At 46.3% G+C, this 16,130-nt stretch overlaps 1 non-coding gene across 1 annotated transcript; it reads right to left on the reverse strand.

Moving 5' to 3' along the window:
* Positions 1-242: 242 nt before the first annotated feature.
* On the reverse strand, positions 243-385 carry LOC115032449 (small nucleolar RNA SNORA48). Its single transcript, XR_003838127.1, has one exon. It is a non-coding gene; the product is annotated as a small nucleolar RNA SNORA48 (small nucleolar RNA).
* Positions 386-16,130: the final 15,745 nt, after the last annotated feature.

Genomic DNA, 16,130 nt, shown 5'->3' on the forward strand with positions numbered 1-16,130 from the left:
TGTGCATCTGTGCCATGTGCTGCAGACAGGTGTGTGGATAGCGTGGCGGTCTACAGGTCTCCATCCGCGTGCTGCAGGGTGGTAGGCGGGTCTCTACGTGCCTATGGCTGGCCTGTGTTGTGGGACAGAGGGCAGGTCTTGGTCTTCTTTCCCCCACTGAAGCACTGTGTGGCAAAGTGAAACACAGGTCTCTGTCTTCCTCCTCCCAGGCTTCACTGCCTGGACTTGATTTGGTTTGGTTTTTATAAGTCCTAGGCATAAAACAGCTTTGGACACCAAGTCAGGCATCAAGCTAGAATGAACAAAGAACTACCAACTGCTCTGCCCCTCACTAATAAAAGAACATCACCAACAAGGTGTCTCTTTGCCCATTGTGTGTGGGGAGGGAGGTGTATCTGGTCCAGCATCCTACAAGGTGCTGGGCCCGGGGCACTGGAGGGCAGGGCCTGGTGTTTGAATTTGAGGGGAGGCGCAGGAGAGTTGAAAGATGTCTGGTTGGGAGATTCTGCTGGGTCTCGGCTCTGAATGGAAAAGGTGATGCGTCCTGCATCATAACTTACTTCCTACTTGCAGCAGAGTGGGATGTGAAATAGATGAGGCTTCTTAGAGAAAAATGAAGGTTTAAAGGAAAAAAAAAGAACAGGTATGGGATGATAAATGGAAGAGGAGTATCAGAAACTTGGAACCCCAACATGGCTAGGCCTGAGAGAGACATTCAGAGGGAGACGGAGGAACGCAGCGTTTAGACAGTGCTAAGGAAGGTTATCCACGTTGACCTGCATCAGCTTCTTCACTTGCCTGTCCAGAGATAAGGCTAACTCACTGCTGCTGCTGCTGCTGCTGCTGCTGCTCCGAACCACCCGCCCAGGACAGAATCAGCCTGCCCTGGTCTAATGGTGTGAATCCCCTCACCGTGTGTGTGTGTGTGTGTGTGTGTGTGTGTGTGTGTGTGTAGGAGAATACAGAAACTCTGGAAGCAGGGAGAAAGGAAGGAAGGAAGGGAGGGAAGAAGAATTACAACATGCAGGATCTTAAAAAATCAAAACAAATAAGCCACGGATGTTATATTGTCTGCCTGAAGCTACTCAAGCAGTGGTGGGAAAATTGAGATTGTAGATCTTGGTATTTCTAAAAATGTTTATATTCTACAAATAACAGGAATTGATATAGCATCTAGAGTCCTTCTCAAAGCACACTCCCGTTCAAACTTCACTTTGCCCAGTTAGACCATTGGAAACGCACCCTGAGATGACCCATGTGGAACTCCTACCTCAGTGCGTCAGGGCTGAAGGCAAAAGTTCTCAAATTTCCTTGTGTCTGAACCCTAAGAGCAGATGGGATCCATGGTGGAGCAGACCCTCACCTCAGCAGGAGCAGGTCTCGGGTGTGGAATAGGACGGGCATGACCTCACTGCTCAGCAGCTTTTCTTGGCAGCAAACAGGTCTGCAAATGGTTGCTGTGGTAATTTATTTATTGTTCAGGGGAGCCTACAATAGACAGCCCAAAGTAGATTGCTTAAAACCACAGGTATGAATTTTCTCAGAGTTCTACTCAGTTATGCAAAGTGAAGATGTCAGTAGGGCCATTATCCCCCTAAAACTCCAGGGAAGGATGTGTTGCGGCCTCTTCTGCTGTGGCATTCCTTGGTGTCTATTGAGCATCCTTTGAGCATCCCTGTTCTTGCTCAATCGGCCTCTTTTCCCTCACGTCGCTGTACAAGCTTCTCTTCTTTCTCTAGGACTCAGCTACATTGGATTTAAGGCATGCAATATTCCAACAGGACCTCCTCTTAACTTGATTATACCTATAAGATCTTATTTCTAAATAACAGCACCTTCCTGGCTTCCCGGCAGACATACATCAGCGGAGTGGTCCACTGTCCAAACCCACAGCAGGCAGTAATAGGAATTATGAGGCTGACATGCTGCCCGCTGTGCCGAGGGCCACAGGAATTATAATGAAGTGGCACAGATAGCTTCTTCTGATAGCTCTAAAGAATGTACACAGGAAGAGTGAAAACAAGGTGGAAACCCAGAATAACAAGAAAATCAGAAACTGCTCTGACGTCGTGGACAGAGTCTTTTACCTCCTACCATTACAGGGCAACTGTGTGCCAAGGCCAGGGACTTAGTGGGACAACTTTGTTTGTCCATGAAGTCCCTGGCCCCTCCAGTTAATGCAAAAGCATTCACGCTGGATTCAATATCTAACGCTGTAGCTTGTGTGCCTGAGGGTGGCATTCTTAATTGGCTAGGTCTATCCGAAGGCTAGACTCCCGAGTTTATAGCTGAACTGTATGTGTGCTTGGAACTGTTGTGCATCTGAATAACCAAGCCATAAGCAGGCCATTGGTGAGAAGGGCCCTAGAATTCTCCAAGAATAATGGCTTTCCTCAGAAGGCCAAGCCATTCACAGGTGTGGCTAATGGCTTTTCTATGTCAGCGGCACCTTGGTAGAAGATGAGGTAGGTACAATGATCCGAATCAATAACCTAATCAGCCCTAATCGGTAACCAAGACAGGTGTTATCTCGGTGTTTGGAACTCATTATACAAGAGCTGGGTCCCTTGGGAGGCAATAGATGGGTTCCTCTCTAGAATGCTGCTTGATGTACAACACACACACACACACACACACACACACACACACTTGAGGTCCATGGTTAGAAAACTAACTTACCATAGTGGGGAATCAAGGTTCCTGCGGTCTCACCAAAAGTCGGTTCATAGCTCAAGAATTTCTCAGTTGAGCTATATGTGAGGTAACGGGTTTCCTTCGAGGAAGGATCCACCAGGAGGTACAAAGAGGTGTAGACGGCCATGAACTGTAGTCAGAGGGACCTCAGGCCATTGTATAGCATCCCCAGATTTCTTAGGAGTTACTAGATTCTCAGCCTAAGCCCTGCCACATTGAAGTGGGTTACGGATGAGATACAAGTCTGGGCGCCGCTCTGTACCACATCCTGAGCCTGTCTGGTGGCTAATCTCCCTCCTACAGTGGGTTGGCTGGTCTGCTCACTCTGGGACTCACACTGAGATTAACTGCCAATCTGATGTTAGTAAAGAGATCGCACAGTCACAAGGTGGTTAGATCATGGGTAGATCAGATGACCCTTTACTTAAATCTCCTGTTGAACCACTCGGTGGCTCCTGGTCAGCATTGAAGAGGACCAGAGATTTATCCGGATGGATGCTGCTGATGTGTGCAGTGGCAGTCTTGTTGATGTGTAGTAGTTGACAACAGATTGGCCTGGTTGCCAAAGAGAATCCCGGGTGACTTCCAGGGGACAGGGAAGGAGCGAGAGGAGTGATACTCTGGACAAATTAAGAACTGGCAAAGGCATCAGTGGCAGACCATGGGAAACTTGGATTCTGCAGGAATAAATCCGGGTCATGCAACCTGTGCAGCTGAGGATCTGACAAAGGGAATGTGGGGGTGTATAACACGCATAGCTCAAAAAGAAACCTTGCTGTCTGTCAGCTTAGGCTTATGACCAGCTGCCAATACAGACTATAATACCTGTATGTGTGATAGCGGATCACTGTTACTCGAGGCGATGCTAAGAGGTAACAGAAGGATGGGGCTGCAGGATACTCCCATTGTCCCTTAAGCCCATTCTCCTCCTCTCCCTGCTCTGTGTCCTGGGGGCTAGCCTCTGCTGAGCTATAGTGATAGCTGTCCCTGCCTCCTTGCCTTAGAGTTGGCTTGAACAGTATGGGGAACCTGCAGAGGATGGGATGGTAAGGGGAGAGTAATGTGAGGTATTGATTTGGCCAATACACCAGCATCCCCTCCCTGTGTGTTAATCCATCTTCCATGCCTCCATCCATCTTCCATGAGGCCAGCCTTCTCCAGACCTGTGAACAGGCAGGGTCCTGGCAGGTCACAGGGGATGTATACCAAGTGGGTAGTTAGATGGTTAAGTAAGGAACTAATTTGTTCTAGTTGGGTTCTGTTTGTTTCCCTAAACTCTGCCCATTACCCATAGTTTTCTTTCCTCTTCTCTTCTCTTCTCTTCTCTTCTCTTCTCTTCTCTTCTCTTCTCTTCTCTTCTCTTCTCTTCTCTTCTCTTCTTCCCTTTCCTTTTGAGAGACAAAGCCTCAATATGCTGGCTTCAGACTCTTTTTTTTTTTTAATTTTATTTTACTAATTCGTGCACTGAGTTATGAAGGAGGGTGAAGGGGCTAATTCCCGCCAAATAATCCTGGGGTCCAGTTGCAGGGTGATCACGTGTATGGCTCCAGAACAGCAAGGTGGCAGGCTCCAGCAATGGGCATGGCAGAACGATTAAGCAGCAGGCTTCACCCCAATGCAAACAGTGAAACCTGAGCAAACAGGTTTCAGGCTGAGGGGTACCAGGAGGTTACACACCAGCATTCAGCAAGCTGTGAGTTACACTGTCAGAAATGTCACCTTGTGTCCCAGAGTCTTTATCTCACAGAGGAGGCAGAGGCATCCTTGTCTCCAGAAAAGCAGAGTTGGGAGGCAGCAGTGACTTCTGGGCTGTCAGCATCCCCAGTGATTATGAATCCACTTCCATGCTGCTGTTCATCACCAAAGGAAGTCAGGACTGGAACTCAGACAGGTCAGGGAGCAGGAGCTGATACAGAGGCCATGGAGGGATGTTCTTTACTGGCTTGCCTCAGCTTCAGACTCTTAAGTACAGTGACCCTCCTAGACACAGTGACCCTCCTAGACACAGTGACCTTCCTAGACTCAGTGACCTTCCTAGATATAGTCACCTTGTTATATACAGTCACCCTCCTAGATACAGTCACCCTCCTAGGTATAGTCACCCTCCTAGATACAGTCACCCTCCTAGATACAGTCACCCTCCTAGATACAGTCACCCTCCTAGATACAGTCACCCTCCTAGATACAGTCACCTTCCTAGATACAGTCACCCTCCTAGATACAGTCACCCTCCTAGATACAGTCACCCTCCTAGATACAGTCACCCTCCTAGATACAGTCACCCTCCTAGATACAGTCACCCTCCTAGATACAGTCACCCTCCTAGATACAGTCACCCTCCTAGATACAGTCACCCTCCTAGATACAGTCACCCTCCTAGATACAGTCACCCTCCTAGATACAGTCACCCTCCTAGATACAGTCACCCTCCTAGATACAGTCACCCTCCTAGGTATAGTCACCCTCCTAGATACAGTCACCCTCCTAGGTATAGTCACCCTCCTAGATACAGTCACCCTCCTAGATACAGTCACCCTCCTAGATACAGTCACCCTCCTAGATACAGTCACCTTCCTAGATACAGTCACCCTCCTAGATACAGTCACCCTCCTAGATACAGTCACCCTCCTAGATACAGTCACCCTCCTAGATACAGTCACCCTCCTAGATACAGTCACCCTCCTAGATACAGTCACCCTCCTAGATACAGTCACCCTCCTAGATACAGTCACCCTCCTAGATACAGTCACCCTCCTAGATACAGTCACCCTCCTAGATACAGTCACCCTCCTAGATACAGTCACCCTCCTAGATACAGTCACCCTCCTAGATACAGTCACCCTCCTAGATACAGTCACCCTCCTAGATACAGTCACCCTCCTAGATACAGTCACCCTCCTAGATACAGTCACCCTCCTAGATACAGTCACCCTCCTAGATACAGTCACCCTCCTAGATACAGTCACCCTCCTAGATACAGTCAGTCTCCCACCTAAGTACAATGACCCTAAGTTGCTGGGATGGCACAGGCATCTCCAAGCCTGGCTGCTCATGCTTTTATAAGTTGTTCCTTTACTAAGACACCAACCTACACACTTGCTGTACTCTCCCTGTGTCCTGCTATGACCCTACCTAGCACAAACCGTTTTCAACCCCTTTAACAGTTCCACCCCAGTGGAGGTGCCTGGGCTGGTGATAAGGCAGATGTGGGCTGCAGCCACAAAACCTCACCACCCTTTGTATCTGCTTCCTTTCCAGGCAGAGAAGCATCAGTATAATACAACAGGAATGTCCCCAACCTGCAGCGCCCTGCTTCCCCTCCTGCTGTGGCTTCTTTCTGTGGTCTCCTACTTCCTCACTTGCCCTCCACCACCACACCCTGTCCCCTGCCTTGCCTATTACACCCCCACCTAACTTTTTCTACTCCTGTCTTGAGTACCAAAGCTCTCTCCAGCAACCTCAAATCTTTTCCAGTTGCAGCAGATGTTGCTCCAGGAGTCAGGGCTTGCCTCCATCACCTGGTGGGTCACTTAGCGATAATAATCTCTAAAACCAGAGCCTGTGTGTCCACTCAACCAACGTGTCTGATCACCAACTATGTTGTCTCTTCCTTCCATCTCTGGGTGAAATGCCCTGACTTCTACCTAGTCCCACAGACTCTCCATGTGAGTTGCTCCCTCCCACCCAGGTACTCGCTTACCCAGGGCTGATGGTTTTATAGAAATTTACCCTGGTAAGTAAATTGACATGCCAGGAAGTTCCCTGAGGACTCTAAAGCCCCAGACACAAATGCTGATGCTATACTAATGACCAGCATGTAACCAAGAAGTTTAGGTATTTGGAAAAATCTTTTACATAATTGGTATTTGTAATATGATAGCGAAGGAAAGCAGATATATTTATCTCTTGTGAGTAGCACTTTCTTTTTCTAAATGTTCACTTAGGAAGCCATGCAGGAGTGATTGAAACATCCTGCTGGGCTCTTTGGGAGGAAGCTGGAGTCCACAGCTCATTAGGGATGTGACATATCATCAGTGGTAAAGCTCAGGATTCAAGTCTAGGCAACCTAAGTCCTGGCAGTCAACGGGCAACCTTAGTCCTGGTAGTCAACAGCTCCAGAGACTTTGGGATTCTCTCTGCATTGGTTCACAAAGGGAACACAGAGCTGGCTCAGTGGATAAGAGCACTTGTAGCTTTGCAGAGGACCTGTTGTCAGTTTTCCAGACCCACATGGCAGATTGCAACTTCACTTCCAGGAGTTCTGATACCCTCTTCCGGCCTTTGTGTGTGCACTGCATGAATATGGTTCACAGGCATGCAAGCAAAACACCCAGATGTATAAAATTTAAACAGCCACAAAAACAAACAAATAAGCAAACAAAAGACTGGATTTCACTATGTAGCCCAGGCTGGCCTATAACTTGCTATATAGCTCACACTGTACTGTTATTGCCATCTTGCTGGCCCAACCTGCAGAACTGGGGTTACAGGTGCCCCCACCCATGCCCAGAGAAATGGTGTACTATTGCTTTAATTCCTGTAGCTAGAGCTAAAGAAGTGAGTCATCCGATATATTTTTTATAAAAAAAAAAAAGTCTGAAAAATTTAGTTGTTCGTCTTGCACTGTGATAGCCCAAAAGTCCATACTCATGGCTAAAAGTCACATGATCAACTATCCTGATTTTCCTAGGGCTGAAGGTTTCTGAGAACTGGAGATTCTCACAGGAATACTGGGAATGTGCCAATGGTCACCTTCATGCCATTTCAATATAATAATAATAATAATAATAATAATAATAAATTTACCTTGGATCCTTACTGGTTGACGTTCTTTTGGCAACCAACAACCAGGCTGGCTTCTACATTTTGTCCCTGGCAGCAACTCAGGTCACAGTGAAGCCATACCAGGGCCCACATTCCCACATTCCTTTCTCATTAAGAGGTGGCCTTCTTCCCAGGCATCCTGGGATAATTTGCTTTGTTGTTTAATGGGGGGATGTGGGCAGGCTCTTTATCCACCGCAGGTGGGGGGATTCAGGCACAGCTCAGGAAGAGTGTGTTCCCCAGAGGGGAAAGGAAGAACTCCTCTGCGTGCCTGGACTCTTCCTTCTAGGAGGCCCAGCTCCTCCACACTTCCATTATGATGTCTGTCTGCTCAGGCCTGGAAGAAGAGCTTCCTGCTGGGGAGAGATCATACGGCTTCCTCTGCTGCATGCACTGCCTCGCATCTGTCACACAATGTGCACAAAGTAGCTTTCAATTCCTAAACTAACTTGAAATTCAATGCCAGCTAGCCCATGCCTTGGATTTCAGCATAGTAATTGGGCCACTGTCCAAGTCTCTAACGTGTGGCATCAGAGCTTTGCCTTGGGCTGTCTTTGTCATTTGGCTTCCTGCCAGCTGCTGTAATCTTTTCTTCACGTGAGTGACTTGGGAGATACACATCAACGCCAGTCTCCGGCGAGATGGTCCTGCCTCAGCTCTATCCACAATCTCATTTCCAGTAACAGTTCAATCATCCTGGGCAGCAGACAGGTCCCGAGGGCAGGCGCATCGAGTGTCATCAGACTGGGCAGCAAAGTGAATTGACAAGCGCTGGAGGCCACTCATTTCCTCAGCCTCTGCTGGCACCAGCTAATGATCTGCATCAACATCTGAGCTAAGCCCTGTGAAATAAGGCCTTGCACAGTGGCTGCTAATTCTAGCCACATCAGCAAAGCGAGCAGGCAGGTGAGCAGCCAGTGAGAAAGATCCTTCTTCTGAATTCAGTTCTTGTTTAAAAAGTGAGTAAAAAAAAATAATTGAGACAGGAATGAGCCAGGATTTGGAATCATTTGTGTAAAATTCTATTTACATGAAAAGAAGCCGTGTACCAGAATGACGCACTCTGGGGGGTATTGCAGACTAAATCATCCCAAGTTCGATCTATGAAACGGAACTCAGCCTCGTCTCCTGACACCCCCACACCCCCTCTGTAGTAGAAATCAGTGGTGAAAACCAATTCCTCAGAGGGAAAAAAGATAGAAATATGAAACAAAGTATTGTTTTCTTCCCCTGTCTCTGAAGCACCAGTCCTTCAAAAGAGACATAAAAACATCACTTAAAACCCCAATCCTGATCTATCACAAAACTCTAAGAATACGATTCTTCCTGGGGGTAAGCTAAAGTCGGCTGGGAGGTCCCAGCGTGTAATTATCTTACCATCAAAGTCCAATCGCACTTTCTCACTGTTCGGATCTGTTTGTTTCTCCCTCAGCCATCAGCTGGCTTCCCCCCTTACAAAGAGGAGCCTGGAAGGAAATTGAGTCCTTTCTGAGAACTAATAAAAGACCATCTCTCCCACAAGTGGTGTTTGGATTCTGGTTGTCATCATTTGGCTGGAAGAGACTCCAAGAAAAGGGAGGGGGACTATTATACAAGAATACATATTGTAGGGAGATATGTGCCTCTTGATTCTGTGTTCCATTCCAGAAACTGAGCGATACAGATCTGATATGCCTCTGATGTTTGCTCATGAGAGGGGGCAGGGTATGGTTCAACCAGGGAAGCCAATACTATTTGTTGGGCTTGGCCCTGGCAGGACACTAAAGGACACTTGGTCATCATTGACGAACAATTAACGAGTATTATGAAAAAGGAATGCTGGCATCACCTGGTCTGGCACACTCTCCAGTCTGAAGGATGGGGGCAGGGAGGGGGAGGTTTCCTTTTCTAAGTTTACTTGATATTCAAAGATAAAGGATATTTACGGAATATTGCCTAATGACGCACCAGAAGCTCCCCCAACTTCTAATGATTGACACTCCTCTTGAGTTTTCATTTTATCATAGTATGAAGCAGTCAGGAGAAATGGTACTTCAAAGCTTGAATTTGGGATTTTTCCAGGGGAGCAACGTGGGACAAGCAATGGTGTTCCATGGGCTCAGGGCATTAAATGTGCAATTGACACGGGGATACTTGAGGAGCCCCTGAGCTGATGTGTAAGCTTTTCTGTTTCCTGCTTACTCCTCTTTCATGAACTATTCTAGCTCTACTGGGCATCAGGAGAGTGGCAGAACAGCTGTGAAGGGAATAAAAATGCTGGAAACTTGGGGAGGGAGCAGGTCGTGGCAGCGGACAGAATGGTCTCTTCAAATGTCAAACCTACTTCATTTACCCTCTTAGCTCAAGCAAGCTCTTACTTCCCAACTTCTTTCTGCATGGGCTATAACCAGATTTGCCCTTCTTCCCTTGATAACCAATTGTCTCTGTTCTTCTCTTCCTGTGTCCTTTATCGGCAATAATCACTGCCATCCTGCCATCTTTCATCAGGATACTTCTCCCACTCTCAATGCCAACTGAGTGGACAGTACATGAGGAGAGTCCAAACTGAGCCACATGCCAGCCTACTCCAGAGCTCTGCCACGGCCAGGTAAGCTACCAGACATCAGTTCCATACTCGGAGTTCCCAAATCTTTTCTTCTAAGTAGCCCTCCATGTGGCTACTTACTTACTACTGATGTCTCAGCAAGACCACCCAGCAGGTGTTCATTGAACCTTTGTTCCAAGTACCTCTTCAAGGTCCTGGGAACACAGGATACAGACAAAGCTCATGCCATTTGAGAAGTCAGACAGATACATTGTTTAATGTCAGGAGAAATAACTGTGATGAAACAAACTGCACAGCCAGAGGAGCAAAGAGATGGAGCTGCCTGAGGTCAGAGGTCTTCTAAGAGAAGACAACTTCATGAAGAGCTGGCAGACAAGAGGGCTGTAGCTAGGCACACGCCCTGAGGGAGAACCTTCCAGGTAGAGGGCAGAGCAAGGACAGAGGTCCTGAGATGAGCACCCACTGGGAACCTGCCTGCCATCGCTGTCCCCTGGTGCCAACTGATTTTTGGGGGTATTTTTTCTTGAGGTACAAAGGGAGATCTGAGCATTTTCAATAAGATTCAAGGATTTTTCAGTAAGCTCACTTCTGCTAAGTCAAGCTAATTCTTCTCCACTGACCTTCAGCTCCTCCTTTTCTCTCCCTACTCTCCCCCAGTCCCTTCCTCTGTCCTGCATTCCTCCTTAACTCTATACCCTCCCACATCCTCCCTGGGGCCCCAAGGATGCAGCTTTAGATGAGCAGGTCCTTCCAACAGGCCTTGCTGGAGGTGGCCTTTTCTCCCCAGCCCTGATGCTGTTGATCAACGGCACAGGGTGGGTCACCTGCCCAGGAGGAGCCTAGCAAGTCCTACCTTTGGGGTGTCCTTAATTTCTCCCTGCCGAGCCCTTAAGGCTCCTTTCCTTCTTGCTGTGTACATAATTGAAGACAGATCTCAGGTTAGCCCCGATACTCCCTGCCTGCACAGTCCACGCACCCAGGCTCCGCACGACTTGGCTTCCTTACAGCAATGCATATTTTATTTCCGTGTTACTGGATCCATCCAGAATCATGTTCAGATGTCCTGGCAATACTATTGCATGGAGCATAGAATATTTGGGTGTGTTTTGGGGGAGTGGTGTGGTGGTGGTCATGGGAGTGGATTATAACATCAAATCTTTTTCTTCAGCTCTCAAAATAAATTATACCCGTCTCTAGATTTTGCATTTTTATGCTCCTACCATGACTGAAAAGTCTCTCTTTTCATTTTGGGTTCTCTGGGACACACTGCAGTAACCTCCTCTTTCTAAACTTTCTAATATATAAGGAATTTTAATTGAACTCACATTTGCTCTCTTTTTTCCTATTTTCTTTTTAGTAAATGTAGACCCCACTCCACAAATCAAAACAAAATTGGAGGTGATGACCATGTGAATTTGCTCAAATCACATTCTCAAATGGCTTGGGCACAGGAACTGGTCACTGCCTCCTGGCATAACAACTTCCAGCCTGTGACCACTCAGGGCACCTAAGGAGGGCTGAAAGAAAAGGGGGATCTGCTTGGGAGGTGTCAGGGTAAAGCTTGAGCATGAGGATAGAGCTCAGGCTCCCACCACCTGCTTATCCCACCAGGATGCTGAAGGAAAGCAATCAGGCAGAGTTCTGCTCAGGGCTTACAGTTCTACCCAGATATCTTGTTTATTTTGTTTGTCCCGAAACAGGATCCCGCTCAGTGGTCCAGGATACTCTCTCATTTGTACCATGCTCACTTAATTCCTCCCTCTACCCTGCTCTACTCCTAACCTAACCTAAGCACTATTGTGTTCTTTCTCTGCCCCTGAAGCTTTGAATTCTAGATATTCCATGTAAGCGGAAGCACACAGTATTTACAAGTTTGTGAGTGGCTTATTTTTCTTATCAGGGTGTTGCTAAGATCACTTGCTTTGCATCAGTGGAAGGTGACAGCTGTCGCCTGTGAAGAGCATAGTGGTCATCCTTAGTAGCATGGCTAGGAATTTCCTTACCTGCTAGACCGGATGGGACCTGTTTGCTGAGCATATGCACAGCACCGCTGCTATGTTGTTGGTGCTCGCCTTTGTGTGCATTTTGCCTGATTTTTTTCAGGGCTGTAGAAGAGTATTTTAGGGATGTCTGCAGTTTAAATACTCCCTCTTCCAGAGGAGGGGCACAGGGGCAAAGGGATTGGGATCATCCAGAGTTAAACTTGAACTTTGCATTTCAGATTCCTGCCCCAGCGCTTACAGTCCCTCCTAAGCTTTTATTATTATTTATTTATTGTTACTTTGTTTCTTTCTGAGACAGAGTCGCACTAAGTTGTTTGGGCTGGCTTGGAATTTGAGGTCAGGCTCCTCATTGCTGGGGTTGCAGGAATGTATGACCATGCACAGATCCATCCAGGCATTTTGGATTGTTGTTCCCTGATTAAGAAACCACAGTGTGTTGTGAAGTGGCTCAGAGAGTAAGGGTGCTGGCCGCTAAGCCCAAAAACACGGGTTTCTTTCCTCAAACTCACATGGTAGAAGGAGAGAACCAGCTCTGACAAGTTGTCCTCTGACCTCCACATGTATGCAATGGAGTGGCACAAACAGAGACACAGACACACACACACAGACACACACACACACACACACACACACACACACACAGAGAGAGAGAGAGAGAGAGAGAGAGATACTTATACATGCATGTACATACTCCCCCACATCCATATCCACATACACACATGGCAGGGGGAGAGGGAGAAAGAGACAGATAGACAGGCAGAGACACAGACACACACACTCACTTGTGCAGGCATACACACACACAAACAGAAAGAGACAGACACACACATATACACACAGAGAGACAGAAAGAGACAGAGAGACAGACACACACATGCATGCACACACAGATGGGGGAGAGAGGGAGAAAGACACAGGTAGACAGACAGAGACTCACACACTTACACATACAGGCACACAAACACACAGAGAAAGACAAAGACAGAGAGACAGAGAGACACAGACACACATACAGAAAGACTAAACAAATAAACGAGAAAAAGAAGAGGAGGAGGAGAAAGAGTTCTACTATTATTTTGTATACTCATCGAAAGCAAGACATTTCTAATCCCAGGTCCTAGAACTGAGCTGGCCAGGGAGGGAATCCTCACCACTGATCATGGCTGACATTGCAAGGCACAGCTATTCCTTATTAAATGAAATTCTAAATAGAACAGTTGTCTCTATTGAGAGAAGTTGAAGGAAGATATGTGGCGGTGGTTCACAAATCTGGGACTCCGTGTCCAGACAGTGTGACATTTTACAGACCACTGAAGAAGTAGAGTAGCTCATAGTAGAGTCTGGCAGAATGCCTTATCACTAGACAGCCTTCTTTGAATGTTATTAATAGAGCTTGCTGTTGGCTGCTTTACTGGGGTAGAATGGGCAGTGTAAACAGCTACAGTCTGTAAGTGGGTGGTTCAGTGGTATTGAGGACATTTGCAGCAGGTATCAACCACCACCGCCCTCTCTAGGATCCTTACTTCCTCTCAAATGGAAATTCTCTCCTAGTTACACTTAATTATTCTCTATTAGACTCTGCTAAATACCATTTTATTCTCCTTCTCTAGGAATTTATATATTCTAGGTATTCTGTATAAGTGGAATCATATCATTTTGTTGTTTGGTATGGCTGGCTTAGTTCACTCAGCAAGATGTCTCAAAGGACTTAAGACCATCCACACTGCATCAGTGAGATGCTAAACTGCCATCCTTGGAGAGCATAGTAGCCACCCTTGGTCTCATAATTCCCTTCCTTTATAAGGCTGAATCATAGTCCATTCCAAGGCTATCTACACCGTGTTTTTGCATGTGCATGCATCTGATGCAGGACACACACTGTCTCCATCAATGCTGCTGTAGACACGGGTGCACTCATGTCTGTGGCGTTCTCACTCTTTGTCCTTTTGGGTGTAATGAGTGGAATGCCCAATGGGTAAGTCCATGCTTACTGCTGTGACCAACTGAACTCTTGTGTTCTACAGCTATCTTACATCCCTGCCACCAATGGAGCCAACAGGTAAGCAGCTCAGCTCCTTCAGCTCTTCAGATCACTTACTGTTTAATGTTGGGGAACCGATCTAATTTCTTATAGCTTTTCCACATGCTACTTTTAATACACCATAGAAGTAAAAACATATCAGGCTTTCCGGAGATCTTATTAGCCTGTTTTTTGTTAAGATTTATTTATTTATTTATTTATTTATTTATTTATTTATTTATTTATTTAATATACACTGTAGCTGTCTTCAGACACACCAGAAGAAGGCATCGGATCCCATTACAGATGGTTGTGAGCCACCATGTGGTTGCTGGGAATTGAACTCAGGACCTCTGGAAGGGAAGTCAGTGCTCTTAACCACTAAGCCATGTCACCAGACCCCCTAGCCTGACTTTCTTGGTTCACATTTCCCATCCCATTCCCTGCTCTCTGCTGTAGAAACAAAAAATTCACTGGTACCCAAGAGCTTTTAAAGTAGCACTTGAAAGGACAGCTCAAGGGCTGGAGAGATGGCTCAACAGCTGAGAAACCACACTTTTAGAGGACCTGAACTCAGATCCCAGCATTCCTAACTCTGAGGAGGCTCACCACTGTCTGTAACTCCAACTCCAGGGGAGTCTATGCCCTCTTCTGCCCTTCATGGGCACCTGTACTTACGTGAATGTGTGCGTAAACACACACACACACACACACACACACACACACACAATACATATGGTTCTCTTTTTAATTAAAAAAAAAATCATGGCTCCTTGGTAAGTATTGTTTCTATAGAGCCAAGCAAAGTATGATTCCCATTATGAAATATGCCATGCAAGCTTGGTCTCCCATCTCTCTACCATGTCCCTGTAACTTGTTAGCTGGCAGGCATCAGAATAGTGCTTCACTGTTATCTCTGGGATTTTCATCTGGGCAGCTGATCTCTATTCTGCACCTTTTGATACTTAAGTTTTCTACATCAATGTCTACCCATGCAATAACAATTATGCCACACCATTTGAAAAGAACCTAAGGTGTCACTGTAAGGGATATCTTAATTCCAGAACAGTTAACATAAGAAAAGAGCATGCTTTAGAAGTGATGGCATTCTCACAGTCAGCTATTGGATGGATCACAGGGCCCCCAATGGAGGAGCTAGAGAAAGTACCCAAGGAGCTAAAGGGGTCTGCAACCCTATAGGTAGAACAACAATATGAACTAACCAGTACCCCCCCGGAGCTCGTGTCTCTAGCTGCATACGTATCAGAAGATGGCCTAGTCTGTCATCATTGGAAAGAGAGGCCCCTTGGTCTTGCAAACTTTATATGCCTCAGTACAGGGGAACACCAGGGCCAAGAAGTAGGAGTGGGTGGGTAGGGGAATGGGGAGGGGTATGAGGACTTTTGGGATAGCATTGGAAATGTAAATGAAGAAAGTACCATATATATATATATATATATATATATATATATATATATATATATATATATATATATATATGTGATGGCATGTATTGATAAACCATACATCGATCTATCTGTGCATGAATCAGTCAATGTGAAGACTATGCTGGAGATCAACTCCTCATTTTGAAATTGCAATTGAGGTATTTGGTGATCAGAGTCAGGATCTGCAAGGACAGACCTGGAGAAGACACATCAAGTTCACAGGGTGATGCTGTGAAGAGCGTTGGGTGTGTTATTCCAGCCCTCCTGAGAAATGGAGGCTTATGTGCTGCTTCACGGGTACTAAGGATTACTGATAGCTACAGAGGAAACATATGGACATTGCTGATGTACTGAAGGCATCTGCTTGTATGTTCCTGGAAGGGTCACATCTTCTTCTAGCAATGCTTATGGGACATGTTAACATCATAATTCTTTCTTGAATTCTCTTCTGAGTTTATTTGGTATGAATAACTTTGTAAAGAAGTGTGCAACTGTGAATTACACATTTAAAATGTTCTTAAGGTGTTAGAAGGAGCTGGTGAAAATATAGAAACACACAGGACAATCACAAAACAACAAATGCAAACAAACAGAAT

The sequence above is a fragment of the Mus caroli genome, unplaced genomic scaffold (assembly GCF_978045245.1).
Source record: "Mus caroli unplaced genomic scaffold, Mus_caroli_1 scaffold_1, whole genome shotgun sequence".
Taxonomy (NCBI): Eukaryota; Metazoa; Chordata; class Mammalia; order Rodentia; family Muridae; genus Mus; species Mus caroli.